This window comes from Tursiops truncatus, chromosome 17 (genome assembly GCF_011762595.2).
Source record: "Tursiops truncatus isolate mTurTru1 chromosome 17, mTurTru1.mat.Y, whole genome shotgun sequence".
In the NCBI taxonomy this organism is placed as follows: domain Eukaryota; kingdom Metazoa; phylum Chordata; class Mammalia; order Artiodactyla; family Delphinidae; genus Tursiops; species Tursiops truncatus.
This window is the reverse complement of record NC_047050.1, coordinates 68,435,668-68,454,204: the sequence shown is the minus strand read 5'-3', so window position 1 is coordinate 68,454,204 and position 18,537 is coordinate 68,435,668. Positions and strand designations below refer to the sequence as shown.

Below are 18,537 nucleotides of genomic sequence, written 5' to 3'. Positions count from 1 at the left end.
CTTCCAAGTTGCGAACTTTCAAAGATGCGATCATGCATTCTCATGTCCAATCACGTAAGTTAGTTCACGTATCTGGTGTACACTGTCACGTGCATGCATCCTCTACAAGTGGTTGTGCTTTTGTGTACTTTACGGTACAGTACTGTATAGAGTACAGTAGTATAGTATCTTTATTTCAAGCCCAGGATGTCCGGAATCGAGCATAAAAGCAGTGGTGATGTAGCTGGTACAGTGTAGCCGATTGTGTTAGTTGGGTACCTAGGCTAACTTTGTTGGACTTACGAACAAATTAGACTTATGAACGCACTCTTGGAAAGGAACTTGTTCGTATGTAGGGGACTTACTGTATAGTATTTCTTTTGTCCTCATAAACTATAACTCAGTTAACAGTGCAGCTTAAGGTCAATAGCATCTTAGGATAAAGGTGATCCGAATGTGCTAGTTTTCTCTTTCTCCATCTTCTCCACTAAACTGAAACGCTCTTAAGAACAGAGATGGAAATATATTCATTCCGGTATTGCCAGTTCCCAACACAGGGCAGGTTCAAGAGATATGGAATGAATAAATAAATGAACAAAAATGTCTCTAAATCAGGAAAGGAAATACATTTTCCAATGCCCCAGTGCACATCGCCTTTATAAAGAACCTCTCTATGTACAGTTCTGTGCTCCCTAAACATCCTTCAGATCAGTGGTTTGCTCTCTGTAGGTGACATTTCTCCCTAGAGGAAGTGTTCTATGAACACTCGCTGTTCCGGTGCTCAAGTCATGTAAATGTCACAGAGGAATTTATTAATTTGGGATGTCAGTCCATTCATCAGGCCCTTGGCAGTTCAGGTGGCAGGCAGCAGGCCCTGCAACTGGTTCCACCTGGATGCACTGATGGAATTGAGTTCTCAGGCTTACAAAGGTGCCACTGTGACCCTGGATAGCCAAGAACAATAGCTTCTGCTATTTCTTCCCCCTCCTCGGCTCTCTGACTAAACACATGTAATTAAAAATCAAAGGCCTCGCAAAAAAAAAAATTTAAAAAAAAAAATAAATAAATAAAAAATCAAAGGCCTCATGCCAGTGCTCTGATAGAGGTCTCTGGACGTGAGAGAATTTCAGAAAAAGAAAAAAAAAGTGATACCCCCAGACGACTGAAAAAGTTAATTTCTGGACATCCCTGCAAAATAAAGGGGTATAACTGCATCCTTTTGGATGGTTAATCGAGCATTTCTAAGCATCTACTGTGCGTGAGGTGTTACGATAGGTGCTATGAACTGGGCTTCATAGAGCAAGGATGCAGGAGGGAATTCAAAGGCACCAAGATTCAGTAGTTTTGACTATGTAACGTCTTTTGTATTCACTGCCTAACAGTAGCAATGATTAGTACAGAGAATTTGAGGGTTTACACTGTACCTGATTCAAAAATCAAAGCAATTCACATGAAAAGATGCTCAACATCACTAATCATTAGAGAAATGCAAATCAAAACTACAATGAGCTATCATCTCACACCAGTCAGAATGGCCACATCAAAAAATCTACAAACAATAAATGCTGGAGAGGGTGTGGAGAAAAGGGAACCCTCGTGCACTGATGGTGGGAATGTAAACTGGTGCAGCCACTACGGTAGACAGTATGGAGGTTCCTCAAAAAATTAAAAATAGAACTGCCGTATGATCCAGAAATTTCACTACTGGCTATTTACCCAAAGAAAACAAAAACACTAATTTGAAAAGATACATGCACTCCAACGTTCACCACAGCATTATTTACAATAATTTACAATAGCCAATTATTTACAATAGCCAAGATACGGAAGCAACCTAAGTGTCCATCAATAGACGAATGGATAAAGAAGATGTGGTATCTACAGACAATGGAATACTACTCAGCCATTAAAAATATCTTCCCATTGCTAACAACATGGATGGATCTAGAGGGTATTATGCTAAGTGAAATAAATCAGAGAAAACAACTCATGATCTCACTTATATGTGGAACCTAAAAAACAAAACAAAAACAGACTCACAGGTACAAAGAATAAATGGGTGGTTGTCAGGGGGATGGGTGAAATATGTGTAGGGAATTAAGAGGTACAAACATCCTGTTCTATAATAAATAAGTCACAGGTATATAATATTCAGCATAAGAAATATGGTCAATAATATTGTAACAACTTTGTATGGAAACAGATGGTTACTAAACTTCTCATGATCATTTCATAATGTATGCAAATGTCAAATCATTATGTAGTACACCTGAAACTAACATAATAATATTGTATGTCAACTCTATTTCAATTAAAATTGAAGAACAAACCTGAAATAGATCAGCCCTAACAGCCCAAAACCCAGTCTCACATGGAACCAAGGTGATGTGTTCATACTCGTCTGCCTAAAGAAAATTAAATCCTATCTGGAGAAAGACCACTTCACCAAGAGCCCCTACATTTTTTTAGACATTCAATCAAAAACGTATAAAATGTATAGGCATGCCAGGAAGTAGAAAAAAGTGAACAAAACCCAAGAGGGGGCGGAAATGACAGAAGTGAATCTCCAGGTTATCCGCATACTGGGGTTATCAGATGCAGACTTTACTATCATCAAGATTAAAGTTATCTATTCAAGGAAGTAGATGGGAAGGTGGAATAGATTATCAGAAAATTGACATCCCTTTTTAAAAGCATCAAATGGGAATTCTAGAAAATTTTTAGAAGAGAACAAAGGAGGATACAGTAAATGTCTTTAATAGCACATTAGAAGCAGCTAAAGTGCAGATTTGTGACTCAGAGTCACTAAAAATATTCAAATTAAAGAACACGCACACACACACACAATTATGGTAGAAAATACAGAAAAAATCATAAGAGGCATTTGGGACATACTGAAAACATCTAATATATGTGTAATTGAAATCCCAAAAATGAAAAGAGGAAAAGGCAAAATTTCAAATATTTATTTGACTGAAAAGTTTCTAAAACTACTGGAAGATATCAAGCTACAGAATAAAGAAATTTTTAACCCATATATGGGCTAAATATAAAGAAAACTACATCTAAGCATATCATAGTAAAACTGCTAAAAATCAAATGAAAAGTCTTAAAAGCATCCAGATAAAAAAAGATACCTTACGTTCAAAGTAATAGCAACAAGTTTGATAACTGACTTTTCAACAGAAATTATAGACGCAAGTCAATGGAATAAAATTTCTAAAGTGCTGAAATAAAATAACAACCAATAAAAATTCTCATACCCAGTCCCTATCCCGCCCCCAAAATTCTTCATAAATGAAGGCAAATGACCAAATGGCATTTATGCCAAGAATGCAGTTGATTTCATAATAGGAATTATATTAATATAGTCCGAAAAATTAATAGATCAAATGAAAAATGTGATTATCTCCAGAGATGCCTGAAAAGCATCAAAATTCAATATGCATTTCCAACTTAACCATTTAAGAAAATAAGAACTGCAGAATACTTTTTGAACATCTCCCTTAGTGGGAAAACACTAGGGGCTTTTCCACTAAGGTCAAGAACAAGGAAAGCATGTTCATTATCTCCTCTACTATTCAACATTGTACTGGAAGTAGTAGCCAATGCAATTTGATAAGGAAAATCAACTAAAGGCATGAAAATTTATAAAGAATATGTAAAGTCTCTATTTTCAGGTTATATAACTCAATGATAAAACTAACTCAAACAAGTAAAGGAATACAATACTGTAGAAGGTTATAAAAGTAACCTACAGAAATTAATAGCCTTCATGTGTACAAACAATAACTAGTTACAATGTAAAATGGTAGAGAAAACCACATATTTTGTTATAAAAGCAACAAAGAAGAATAAATATTTGAGAATAAACTTAAAAAGAATGTACAAAACCTATTGAGAAAAGCGTTAAAACACTCCTGATGCAAACATTTTGGCAGTTTCTAAAAAGTTAAATGTGTACCTACCATACGATCATCTAGTTATTTACCCAAAAGAAATGAAAGTATGTCCATATAAAGACATGTATACAAGTGTTCTTGGCAGCTTTATTTGTAATAACAACAACAACAACAACAAAAAATGGAGACAACCCAAAAGTCCATTAATAGGTTAATGGATTGAAAATCTTTGGTACATTCAAAGCAGCAGCATAGCACAGGGAGATCAGCTCGGTGCTTTGTGACCACCTAGAGGGGTGGGATGGGGGGGTGGGAGGGAGGCTCAAGGAGGGGATATGGGGATATATGTATACATATAGCCGATTCACTTTGTTATACAGCAGCAACTAACACAACATTGTTAGTATAAAGCAATTATACTTCAATAAAGATGTAAAAAAGAAAATCTTTGGTACATCCATACAAAGAAATACTAACCAGCAGTTCAAAGGAATAAACTATTGATATCATACAAGCAACAACATAGATGAATCTCAAAATCATTTATGCTGAATGAAAAAGCTGGGAAAAAGTAGTACATACTGTATTATTCCACCCATATAAAATTCTAGAATATAAAAACTAATCTGCAGTGACCAAAAGGATATTAGTGGTTGCCTGGGGACATGAGGGAGGGGCTGGAAGGAGGGATTACAGAGGGGTATATGGAAACTCTTAGGGATGATGAATATGTTCATTATCTTGATTGTGGTGAGAGTTTCATGGGTATAAGAAAAAAATACTTCTGAGTGTAGCACTTTTCATGAAGGCTCAGGCAGCACCTTGAAATTAGCACCAAGCGCCAAATTCATGACCTCCTCTTTGCAAATGTTGGGGAAGAAAGAGTATGTGAAAGGTAAGAAGCTCACAGCCTGCTTCTTGGGCGTCAGCGGACAGGTGGGTGTTCTCTGCCTAGAGCCTCTTCAACAACCTCCCACCCCAGGTCCCAGGAACTTCCACTGTCTAACCTAGTGGTGTCACAAAGAAGTGACGCTATGGATTAAACCCCTACACTTATGGTCTCCAATTCTCAAAACCACCTTGCAAGGAATGTGTTATCTACAGTCTACTGCTGAGGGAATTGAGGCTCAGTCATTTTTAATCACGCAGCCAGTAAGAAAAGGGAAAGCCCTAAATGTGTACCCAGCTCTGCTGTCCCTGCAGCCTGGATCTCTATTCCCCACTACGCAGTGGTTAAGAGCATGCGCTATGAGTCAGTCAGGCCTGAATTAGAAATCCTCACTTGTTAGCTATTTGCTTGTGGGCAGCTTATTAACCTCTCCAAGCCCCAGTGTTCTTCTCTGTAAAATGAGGATAATAACGATACCTACCACATAGCCTTATTCCAAGGATTAGAAGAGAGACTATCTAAAATATTTCCTGAAACATGAAATAGCTCAAATAATGTTAGCTAGTATTACATAACATTGGCCTCCACTCCAGTACTGCAGCTATTCAGTGAGTTATCTAAGTTAAGAGCGGACCCTAGAGAGAGTCTAGTTTACAAATCTACCCATCTCAAAGATCATATTTTTTCTTTTAAATCCAGTTATTTTGAAATTTTCCTTCAACAAGTTCTCCTAGGCAAGAACATTCCTTCTTCCCTGAAATTTTCTTGTATCACAAAATATATTGCTTTTAGATTCCGCAGACCGATCAGAGTGGGGAATTATCGTGCTGCCTTTTCTTCTCAAATACTGTCTGTGACCTCCTGCCTGGCTCACTAATGTCTGTTCCAGCCCAGGACTGGAAATAGCAGCCCTTAGTTAACAGCAGGAGGCAAAAATATCACATTCCCTCAGTGGAATAATTCAGTCTCTTTAGACCAGACCCTTCTCCTACTGTCCTTATTTTGAAAAGCAATGTTGAATGTACGTTGTTTTATTCCTTATACACAGATGAAGCATCCACGTACAGATAAAGGAAGTATAACCCCTAATATCCATTTTTTCCATTCATATATTCAAATAATATGTATTCAATCCCTGCGTATCAGTGCCAAGGAAATAGTAGGTGCTGGGAACAACAGTGAACAGCAGGGATGTGGTTCCTGCCCCACAGACCTCTGGTCTAGCAGAGAGACAGATAGTAAATTAATATTTTTTTAAGTAATTGTATAATTGCAACTGTGATATGAGCTGAGAGGACAAATCAGGGAGGGCTCTGAGAGTGTTGAGCAGTTTACTGATGTCGTCCCTGAAAGATGATGATTTCTCCCTATTTCACCGAGCTGAATGCAGAGAAAAAGAGCCTGGAAGTGGGTAGGGACAGCTTCAAGGGAAGACACTGTCCAACCAAAATCACCAAGCAAGGGAACTGGAAGGGAGCTTCATTGGGTCAGATATATGGGGCAGATACAGTAACTCCAGCTGGCTCAACATCTGTGTCAACCTCCCAAGGTCTATCTTGTTAATATAGAGGCTGAAAATCTGAAAACCACATTTCCCAGACTCCCTTGCAGTTAGGATTCTGGAGGCAGTTCAGGGCCCCCCTACTGGTTTTGTTCATGTAGGACATGAGTTCATAACTGAGTCAATGGGAAAGCAAGGAGGCAGTGGGCAAGCTATCATTTTGCTGGAGTTGATATAGAGGGAATGGCATAACTCTGAGGCAACAGTTGCAGCAGCATCTTATCGACCCCCAGATCAGGGCCATAGTGTGAGTTTGGAACCAGTTGTTGGGAAGAGCTACTGAATCCCCAAAGTAGCAGACACTTTTTTGCCCCATGCTATATCCCCCCTCAGCCCATCTGGTTTTTAGTGTAGCTGTGCAAACTGCCCACATCCCATCTCAAGCCCCGCAAGGGTATCTCTCTGCTTCTCTGCATTGGTGCTTTCTCCAAAGTCATGGAAAGTTGTTCAGCCCTTAGAGATGCAACCCACAAGTTCTAAGGTGTTAACACCCCCAGGGCCAGCCCTCAACCAACAGGGAACAGATGCCACACATAAATGCCCCAGAGGGATCATACTGAGGTACATTCTACCTGGTTCCTTTCAGAGTCCCCAGAGGAATACCCAGGTGCCCACAGTGGTAACCTGCCCATCAGCGCACACTCTACTGGCTTTCCCCTCTTCCCTATTTCACTCCCCTCGGTCCCTCATCCTGGCTTTCTGGGATAACCTTCCAAGTGAACTCTCTCCAGTTCTGCTTTTGGGGGAAGCCAACGTAATTGTTCCCTCATCAGGCCACTTCTGCAGTATTTCTTCTGAGAGCTGCTCTGGAGATCCAGCCTAAAGCTGGCTCCTCTAGCACCAGTGACACTTCTGTAAGCAGTAATTCCCTGCATCACATCTCTTTCTAATCAAAATCACTGAAGTTATTTTGTAGGCTGCACTTGAACCCCGACTGCTACAACATGGTTTCCATGTTTGGAAAGTCCTCCCTCTGCCTGGCACTTGGAGAGGCAGAGTGGAGAGCTTCTAGTCTGACTTGCTTGGTTCCACTGCCAGTGGAGCCATTTCTTCCCAGCAGATCAAGAAAACTGCAGCTGTGGCTTCACCCTTCTTCAGGTCTAACGTATATCACTATCATTCTAATTTGGAGTTTTTCTTTTGCCCAGATAGCACCCATTTACTTGTTAAAACATCCTTTAATTCTCTACTCTTGTCTTCTTTGGTCAGGATAAGACCTTTGGACAACATTTACCAACAGGATAATTTTTAAGACATGAGTATACAATGGTTCATGAACACACCCAGTTTATGTTTTTCTCAAAGAGATGCAGGGATTTCAGTGGTTAAGACCAAATAATACTAGTGGTGAGGCATATGGTAAATGGGGGTGAGGGGGGATATCTTTTTGCAAGTTAAAAGGTTGAAAATACATAAAAATACAATGAATATTACAATAAGCACCCAAAATTAACAAATGATATACTTCCTTCCAGTTTCAATTACTTTTGTAAAAAAAAGAAAAAAAAAGATATGAAAATGTACAAATAAATTTGAAACCACTTATGTCACCCTCCCTATTCTAATTTATCTTCTTTCTCCAAAAGCACCCTCTGTCATGAATTTTATGTGGAACCTCCCAGTCTATATACATAATTTTGTTATAAAATCAATGCATAAGTATATAAAATAGCTTGTTTTTCTAATTTATGTAAATGATACATTATATTAATTCCTCTGTAACTTTCTTATTTTTACTCAACATTAAAAATTTTAAATCTATTCATATTGGAAAAGATAGATATATTTTATTTTTTCTAACTGCTATGAATGATTATATTCATTTTTCCATTTATCCATTGATGGGCACGTAGACTGTTCTAGATTTACACTATCAAAAATTTTACTTCAGTGACTACCTTCTATGACCCTCCCTTGAAAACACATGTGAACATTTCATTAGGGATATACTTATAATTGGATGTGCAAAGCATATTCTTTAGGGTCTGCACATATTCAGTTTTTCTAGATGTTGCCAACCTGTTTACAGTTATATACTGTAGCAATGTATAATCCCATCAACAATATATGAAAGTTTTTGCTTCTGCCTACATTTGGGAACACTTGGTATTTTCAGAATTTTTAAATTTTGCCAAGCTTATGGGTATAAAATGGTATCTTATTTTGTTGTTTAATTTGCATCTCTGTGATTTACTGGTAAGGGTGAATATCTTGTCTTAATTTATATGTGAATATAAATTTTGGAATGCCTGTGCATCAATTATATGCGTGTTTTTATTGTGTTGCCTGTTTTCTCTTCACTCATAGAATGTGTGTGTATGTGTGTATCCTGCATACGGTTTATCATTATATATAGTATATCCATTATCCTTTTGCTATTTAGCAAACTAGCTAAAAACTCAATAGCTTAAAAGAATAAGTATGTATTACTGTTTGCAAGACTGGGAGTCAGCTGGGCAGTTTTGTTGATCCGGGCCAGGCTCTGCTAATCTCAGCAGGGTATGCTCATGCATCCTGGTTGAATGGGGGGGTTGACTGGGAGATGGCTGCTCTAGGATGGACTCAGTCACACACCAGGTTGCTGTGTGGCTACCAGCAGTGGCAACAGATGTAGATGGGCCACAGGTCCCATCATCCAGTATGTTAACCCCCCTTGTTCACATAGCACTCAGGCTTCCAGAATCACACAAGGCCTCTTAAGACCAATGCTCAAAGTTGGCGTAGTGTCACTTGCAGAACATTCTCTTGGTCAGAGAGTGTCACAAACTAGCTCCAATTCAAGGGGTAAGGACTCCTCTGATGGGAGGACAATGGGAGGGGTAAAGAATTGAGCACACTATTTAAATCAATCTGTCACATGCAATGTCCCTCTTTACTTCTAATAATGTTTAAATATTTAACACACTTGTTAATAGTGGCCTACCTATTTAATATTACTTTATATTTCCCTACAAGGCTCAAATTTATTGAATATCTCTATCTTCCAAATAGGACAAGAAAGTCAGCATGTTTTAAATCATTAGAACTGCCCATTCCTATCTTTCATGGTATTACTGTCCAAAATTTTACTTCCATCATTTTAGTTACATACAAAAAAGTTAGTGTGTGTACATGTGGAGATTCTACTCTACATAATTAGTTATTTACATATTTCACCAGTTTCTCTGTTCACGGTTTCTTCTTGCACCTTACGTCTTCCTGCCATGTTCATTTTTCTTCTTGATGAATGTTATCATTTTGTAGCTCTTTCAGCACATATGTGAGTCATAACTTCCTTTAATCTTTGTATGCCTGAAAATATCTTTAACTTTGCTTTTACGCTTGAGCAACTGTTTGATTTTCTATATAATTCTGGGGTGATAGCTATTTTATCTCTGCATTTTGGCAGGGGATGAAAACCAAGTTTTATATATATTATATATATATATATATATATACACACACATATATATTTCAAAGTACAATATATATTACTTCAAAGCCAGAACAAATATATTATTCTCATGAAAAGGGTAAGTTTAATAATGAATTGATTAAAGGAAAATAATCAGTAAGGCAAAAATTATATGACATTACTGGAAAAACTTAAGTATGAGAAACACCTTGTAAGCCATCCTAAATTCTCTCCTCCCTCACTCCCCCATGAGCCAGCTGCAGCCACAAATCCTCTGAGTGGATAAGTTAGCTGTACTCAAAGTTACAAATCTGGGGACTTCCCTGGTGGTCCAGTGGTTAAGACTTTGCCTCCCAATGCAGGGGGTGCGGGTTCAATCCCTGGTGGGGGAACTAAGATCCCACATGCCTCGCAGCCAAAAAACCAAAACAGAAAACAAAAACAATATTGTAACAAATTCAATAAAGACTTTAAAAATGGTCCACATCACAAAAAAAAAAGAAAAAAAAACTTAAATAAATAAATTACAAATCTGAAAAAGGCAAAAGTTTAGATCTTCTCTTTCTACAGCCTTTTGCAGAATTCCCTGACACTTTGCAAAAGTGCTACCTTTATCACTTTCAGTTTAGGGAAGTGGTAAATGCAGGATCCATTTTAAAAGGAAGAAACTAGGAATAGTTGGTCATGGAGGCATGAGGAAACGTCTGAGATGTCTTCAAAATTCCTAATGGGAGAATTCCCATTGGCAAGGACACTTGAACCTTTGCTCCATCGATTTCAATTTTTAGAACTCCATTCCTCTCCCTTGCACCTGCTCTTCCAAAGAGCCTGCAGTTCAGATGCAACTCACTAGCCCCTCCACCCTTAATGCTATTAAGTGAAGCAGTCAGTGAAAATCTAATACCACATCTCCCCTGACACAGCACTATGCTAAACTCGATACCCAAACTTAAGCATTTCCTGTCAAATGTCCATATGCTCCCATTACCAGACCGCATTTGTTCTGAGGCAAGGTCTAACTAATGCTCAGAACATTGTACAGAGTCAGTGTTCAGTGGGCAACTGTGCTGCTGGGGAGTGAACTGGAGGCTCCATTCTTTTGGGGCTGGTTTTCCGGCTGTAAAGTCAGAAGGGAGGGGGATTTGTCTTCTAGTTCCCAGACCTTGGGACGCCAGGGGAATGATGACTTCTCTTTAACCTCATCGACACAGAGCAGGAGATTGGAAAACATTTTTTAAAACTAGAACATCCATTCTTAGGATAGAGGAAAATGGACACATTCATACATTGCTGAAAGGTGTGTAAATTCCCTTTCTAGAAAATAGTCTGGTACTATTTAAAAATACCATGCTTTCTCTCCCAGCATTTGCAATATTTGAGAGTCCAGTGTATAAGGAAAAATTTATTTAAGGATATTTACAGTATAGTTATTTGTAATAGCAAAACACTGGAAACAACTTCATTCATCGATAGGGAATTGGTTCAAGAATGATGGTATCCATGTTATGAAATATTATGTAGCTATTAAAGATATGTGTATGTGTTGAACTGGACGAATGTCCATGATATGTTATTAACTGGAGAAAAAGTTTTAAGTGGAAAAAAAGCAAGTTATAGAGTAGTGTGTAAAATATCCAATTTTCATTTAAAAAAGAAAAACTGCATATACAAATACATAAAGGTACACATGCACACACACATATGAAGGAAGAAACACATATGCATATATGTAAAAATGCAGAAGAATATCTCCCCACACACAAAAACTATTAACACTGGTTAGCCTGAAGGAAAGGGACTGTAGAGAGGATAAGGAAAATTATTAACTTTTAAAATATCTTTCTTGTTTTGTTTGACTTGCAATGAGCATGCATTATTCTTACGATGTAAAAGTATAGCAAGGTTATTTTAGTTGAGCACAAAATATTCTGACCCTATAATATAAATAGCTTAAATAATACTATCAACACCATCATTCTTAAATTGAGATTAAATCTTTGATTTAGTCATTCACCACTTCACCTACTGGGCACTGCATCCAGTAAATCTATATACGGTAACACCTGACTTGCACCAGGCACTGTGCTACATTCTAGGATACAGAAGGGAGCGAAACAGACAGACACTGCCTTCACGGACCTTACAGTCTACAAGGTGGAACAGACATTAAACTAGTAAAGCATATAAAAATATGGGATACTGTGAGAGAATCACAGGGTGGGTAATGGGCTGCTTGGACTGTGTGACCAAGGAAAGTCACTCTGAGGACATACATAGACTGAGACCCAAAGTTTATTGGGATATAAACTAAAAGTTTGCCAAGAGCCGGGATGGGCATCCGACCAACTCCATGGCAGTGGGGTGGGAATGGAGGTTGTTTGCATCTGCAGCTGGAAGGGTTTGACACACAAGGAACCAGAAGGCCAGAGGGTCTGGAGCCCCCTGAGCAAGGGAAGGTGGAATGGCATGAGGTCGTAGAGAAGGGCTAGGAACCACAGAGCTATACGTGCCATAAGAAGACGTTTGACTTTTGTTGTAAAGTACACAGGAGAAGTTCATGGGGAAGACTGCCGTGATGGGATTTACGTTATGAGGCAGACACTGGAAAGCCAGCGATACAACCCCCAACTCTGAGGATACCAAATGGTGGAGACATTTAAACAAGGAACTATGGTGTGTGGTGCTATGACAGAGGTCTATGGAAGCACAGGGGAGGGAAGAACTACCTCTGCCTGGGAGAACCCCAGGAGGCTCCACCAAAGAGGTGACATTTGCTATGGGTTTTAAAGAATGATTAAGAGTTCACCAGGCTGGGGCCAAGATGAATAGGGATGGGAGTCAGGCAGAATATTGCAGGCAGATAAAATAGCGCACAAAGATATGGATGCTTACGTAAGAACTTTGGGGGAAAAGATCTACATTTCACATAGCTAGAGAATATGGTACAGAGGAAAAGGGAAACAGGAGGGAGGAGGCAGGCAGGGCCTTTGTATATAATCCTACTTTAGGGAATTTATCCTATAGGACACATGGCTTTTGAAACAGACATGTGTAATGATCGATTTTCATAACCACAAACTACGTTTCAATCCATCACTTTATGAACCTTTAATTGTGCCAAAAGAGAAGATGTCATAATTTCTGAATTGGATTTGCTGTCATATGGTAAATGTATGTGTAACTCTATGAGAAGCTGCCAAACATTTTTTCAGAGTATTTGTACCATTTTAAACTCCCACCAGCAAAGCAGGAGAGTTCCATTGACTCCACTTCCTTGCCAACACTTGATATTGTCACTCTTTGCAATTTTAGTCCTTCTCGTGGTGTATAGACGTATCTCATTATGATTAATATCGAGCATCATTTCATGTGCTTTTTGCCCACTCAGATATATTCTTTTGTAAAGTGCATGTTCAAGACTTTTACCCATTTTTTTAATTTTTTTTTTTTTTTTTTTGCGGTACGCGGGCCTCTCACTGTTGTGGCCTCTCCCGTCGCGGAGCAACAGGCTCCGGACGCACAGGCTCAGCGGCCATGGCTCACGGGCGCAGCCACTCCGCGGCATGTGGGACCCTTCCAGACTGGGGCACAAAGCCGCGTCCCCCGCATCGGCAGGCAGACTCTCAACCACTGCACCACCAGGGAAGCCCATTAATTAATTAATTTATTTTTAATTTATTTTTTTTGGCTGCGTTGGGTCTTCGTTGCTGCATGCGGGCTTTCTCTAGTTGCGGCGAGCAGGGGCTACTCTTCATTGTGATGCGTGGGCTTCACATTGCAGTGGCTTCTCTTGTTGTGGAGCACAGGCTCTAGGCTCAAGGGCTTCAGTAGTTACGGTGCGTGGGCTCAGCAGTTGTGGCTCGCAGGCTGTAGACTGCAGGCTCAGTAGTTGTGGCGCATGGGCTTAGTTGCTCCACAGCATGTAGGATCTTCCCGGACCAGAGACTGAACCCATGTCCCCTGCATTGGCAGGCGAATTCTTAACCACTGCACCACCAGAGAAGTCCATTTTACCCATTTTTAATAGGAGTGTTTGTCTTTTTATTATTAACGTGTAGGAGTTCTTAATATATTCTGGATTCTTTTGTTTCACATCCAGTCTAATTCCATACAGAAGAATGAAAAGAAAAGTGAAATTGACAGAAAATGGAGAAGTAAAAGAGAATGCAGGGAATTCCCTGGCAGTCCAGTGGTTAGGGCTCCACGCTTCCACTGCAGGGGACATGGGTTCAATCCCTTGTCAGGGAACTGAGATCCAACAAGCCATGTGGCGTAGCCAGAAAAAAGAAAAAGAGAGAGAGAGAGAATGCATATGTCTAGATTATCTAGCCTCTGTCTGCCAATTTGCTGGGTAGACTCCATGTGTTATTTAATTTTGTTCTCACAGTAGATCTTGTAAATTGGGTGTCATCGATCTCATTGAATAAATGGGGAAACTGGATCTCACAGGGGTTGAGAGACTGGGCCAAGATTACCCAGCTAGGATGTCACAGAATCCAAGCCAACTAGAATCCATACATCGACCCTTCGGGTGTTAAGAGGCTGCATCTCCAGAGGAACCTCGGTTCTCTCAAGATCCTGGGGTCAACGGGGTTAACATAACCTCTTTGGGCCCCTCCCCAAAGAAAGCCATTTATTCCCAAGTCCCAGCTTTAACTAGGAGATATTAATCTGCTAATGGCCCTTTCAAATGAGGCACATGTCCAGCATCTTTCACCAAGGGACCACATCTCTGTCTGTACCGGCTTTCAAGGAGCTGCAAATCCATGCCTGTTACTCCATCTGTGAATTCCCTACCCTGAGGCAGTGGTCTCCAGGAGAGAAGCTAGTTTCTCCCCTTGCCATTAGCAGTCATAGGTGTTTGCAATCATATCCACGGAGGGAATCTGCCAGTCTTATCCAACACTTGAGCCCCCTGAGCGCTGTGTGGGAGCTGGAAGGGAAAGACTCCAACCAGATGAGGAACTGATGATAAAGTCCTTTTCTAAAGACACAAATCTAACAACCTTCAACCTCATGTTTAACGGCTGCTCATCAGCTACAGAATGATCATAATAACAACAACAGCAACATATATTGCATCTAATACAACCTGCCATCAATTAGAAGCGGTATCATGACTTGTTTACCTCTAAGCCAGAAAAAAATATCTGCCAATTAAATAATGGCACAAATTCCCTAGGATTAATTGGTCTCACCAGCATCTTGTTACTTTGAAATGTTTTTCATCTATTTTGAGGAATTTGTCAATTTCCATTACCATCAGTTGCAATGTTTGGTGTTTGACAGGCAATCCTTTTGCATACATTGTGGTAAAAAAATATAACACAGTATTATCTCTTGCAGGTGTCTCTCTTTTTAAAGACTGTAAAGGCACTTGATCCTTGCTTTGCAAATAAGTATAGAATTGTTGTTATGCCGCCAATGAATATTTGCTTCACTAATTTAAAATCTACCTCCTAGGGTAAGCTGGGACAAAGTGAAAGAGTGGCATGGACATGTATACACTACCAAACGTAAAATAGATAGCTAGTGGGAAGCAGCCGCATAGCACAGGGAGATCAGCTCAGTGCTTTGTGACCATCTAGAGGGTTGGGATAGGGAGGGTGGGAGGGAGACACAAGAGGGAAGAGATATGAGGATATACGTATATGTATAACTGGTTCACTTTGTTATACAGCAGAAACTAACACACCATTGTAAAGCAATTATACTCCAAAAAAGATGTTAAAAAAATAAATAAATAAAATAAAATCTACCTCCTACTGTTCTGTATCCATGCCTTTCTGTAGATATAACAACTTTTTAATCCAATACCAAATCTTAGTGTATTCTTTTAGTTATATGCTAAATGGCAACTAAATCCAACATCCATTATTTCAACAATGCATATCATGCAGTTGAAGTCAGAACAACACGGACATATACCCAAGTGCACAAAGATAACCCTGTCATGGACTCACAGATGTAGAGAACAAACTAGTGGTTACCGGTAGGGAGAAGGAAGGGGGAGGGGCAAAATAAGAATAGAGAATTAAGAGGTACAAACTACTATGTGAAAAAAAAACTAAGTAACAAGGATACACTGTACAACACAGGGAAATATAGCCATTATTTTATAAGAACTTTAAATGGAGTATAATCTATAAAAATATTGAATCACTATGTTATACACCTGAAACTAATAAACTTTAATAATAAAAAAAAGAAGATAACCCTGTCACATCTGCTGCCTGGTTGGCAGTGATTGTAAAGTCACATCCACCATAAGTCACATCCAAAGTTTAGAGATGTGAGACTACAGAAGAAAAATGTGCATCTTGGAATCAATGAAATATAAGAATAAGCGTCAGCATTTAGTGAGCACTTACCTATGCCAGGCATTTTTCTAAGTCTTTTTCAAGTCTAATCAATTTAATTTTAACCATAACCCTAGAAGGAAGGTACTATACGCCCATTTTATAGATGAAGAACTAAAGCCCAGAGGGACTGACAAACTTTCCCAAGGTCACATGGCTAGTAAATAGCAGAACTAGTCCTCAAACTCAAGCAGTATTGCTCGTAAGATCACCTAACTGTGTGCTATATTGACTCTCTAATCTAAATTTCATATCAGTCCAGTTCAGGGACCTGTGCACTTGGATCCTACCTATTCTCTGCAGCCTCATCTCACAGTTTCCATCCTTGAACTCTGCACTCCAGCAGCACCTTGATCCCCTCCCCACCTGCTGTCTGACCCTTCTTGCCTTGTTCATGATCTTTCTTCTCCAGACTCCTTCCCTTCTCTTACCTCCCCTGTCCAGCCCTCTCTCACCCTTCAAGACTCAGCTCAGATGTTCTCTCCCTCTAGAAGCTCGCCACAATGGCTCCTCTCAAAACTTGAGTTTGGTGCCTGCTCTGTGCTTCTAGGATACTTGAACTCCCCTCTGTAAGCGCACTTATCACATCGCGTTTTCATTGTCCCTTCACTGAGCTGGCAGTCAATCAACATGCACTGGTCCGGTGTCCTGGCCAGCAGCAGGTCTGATTGGATGGACCTCGGCACTGGTGAGTCAGGGCCTTGTGGCCGCCACTCATCAAATGGTGCTGAAGCACCACTGCATGTCCGTCTCTCCTAACTAACAAACGCTCCGCATCCTCTCACAGAGCCCTGCATCTGGCACACCTGAGGCACTCAATAAATGATTATAGAAGTAAATTCAATTGAAATTTGCCCATGGTCCACAGCAAGAGATCACAGAATGGGTCTGTTCGTCACCCATGCCTCGGGTGTTCAGGGAACAATCTTTGGAGAATCCACCCCATGCCCATTAGAGGGATCAGCATGAGGCAGGAAGAGCAACGTCTGAGAATCAGTAGGCTTCACTGGCGTCAGCCACAGAGGGGAACCTGGGGGAGGCAACTGGCAGCCACCGCTCATTCAATGTCAGAGCTGGGAGCGCCTTCAGAGACTTGACCTACCGATGTTAGGAGGGAGGAAACCAAGGTCCAGGGGAGGTAGTTCCCGGCCTAAGGCCCCTCAGGCAGTTGAGGCAGAGCTGGGACCACTAGATCCCATCACTTGCATCATCCACTCCACCCCACAGACCAAGAGGGCTGGCTGCTGAGCCTTTTCAGATTCAAAGATGAGAATAACAGCAGGTGGGTTCCTATAAGTAGACTAGGACTTATAAAAAAAACCACTTTCCTCTTGGAAGACTGTTCCTTTGGCCAGGAGCTTACTTGCTACATTTAGGAAGAAGACAAATGAATCAGACAGAGTTAAAAATGACTTGGAGAGATGCGCATAAAGAAAGTTCTGATGGAGTCTCTCAGGACAAGGTCTCCAGCTAATAACCATAAAATCTGGCAGAAATCAATCATCCTTGTCATGAAAGACAGGTGATAAATATGTGCTCAAAAACGTAGAACATTGGGACTGGAGGCAGCACCAAGTATAATCAAAATGGCAGGCAGCAGGAGCTCACCCAAAGGCACCTAGATTTGTAATCAATTAAAGAAAAAAAAGGAAGAATCCTGGACCTAAAAGAAGAGAGTCAAGAAATCTCTAAAGGCAGGAGGGGTGGGACAGACTGTGAAAACAAAACAGTAACATTACTGTGCCCCTACTTTGTGTTGGAAACTTTACATGCATTATCTGTTTACCCTTGGAGGGGTTCTATGAGTCATTATGCCCATTTCACAGATGAGGAAACTGAGGTTCAAAGAGGTAAAGCGTCTTGCTCCAGGTCTCAAAGCAGGTCAGTGGTGATATCAGGTAGAGGTTGGTCAGGCAAACTGAAAACAGTCCAGGTGTTTTAAGCTGAAAAACATGAGTCGTGTTAATCCTAATTAGACATCAGAAGCTTACAAAACTGTTGGAGGAAACCGAGAAGTGAAAGCCAGGAGAGCGGCGGATGGATCTGCCCATCATTAGCTTTCAGGTTTGCCATTGCAGCTGGGTATAAAGATTGCCACCCAAAGATGAGGATAACGCAGGAAGACACTGTCAAGGTCATGCTTCCGCCAAAGCTTCAGATTTGTTAGGGAAATACAGAAGCCACGGCAGAGAATTTCACATCTACCAAAACTGCTGCCAGCAAATGCAAAATGCTTTCTATTCCCTTCTTCCTTCCTCTCAGGGACACGCATTTCATTGGAAGAACCTAAGCCACATCTGGAACCATGCCGTCAGCCAAATAAAGGAAATATAGCTCCCAGTTTTCCAACCCCTACAATACAGGGAAGAGCATGGAAAGGCGTGGGAATGGCGCTGGGGGCTCACAGATAAAATCCAGGACAGCACAGAAAGAGAAAAACAAATATCATATAG

At 40.3% G+C, this 18,537-nt stretch overlaps 1 long non-coding RNA gene across 17 annotated transcripts in view; it reads right to left on the bottom strand.

Annotated features, from left to right (window-relative positions):
* The window catches only part of LOC109549449 (uncharacterized), a 167,831-nt gene that overhangs the window by 13,585 nt on the left and 135,709 nt on the right, over nt 1–18,537 (bottom strand). The gene's annotated exons all lie outside the window — the stretch shown is intronic.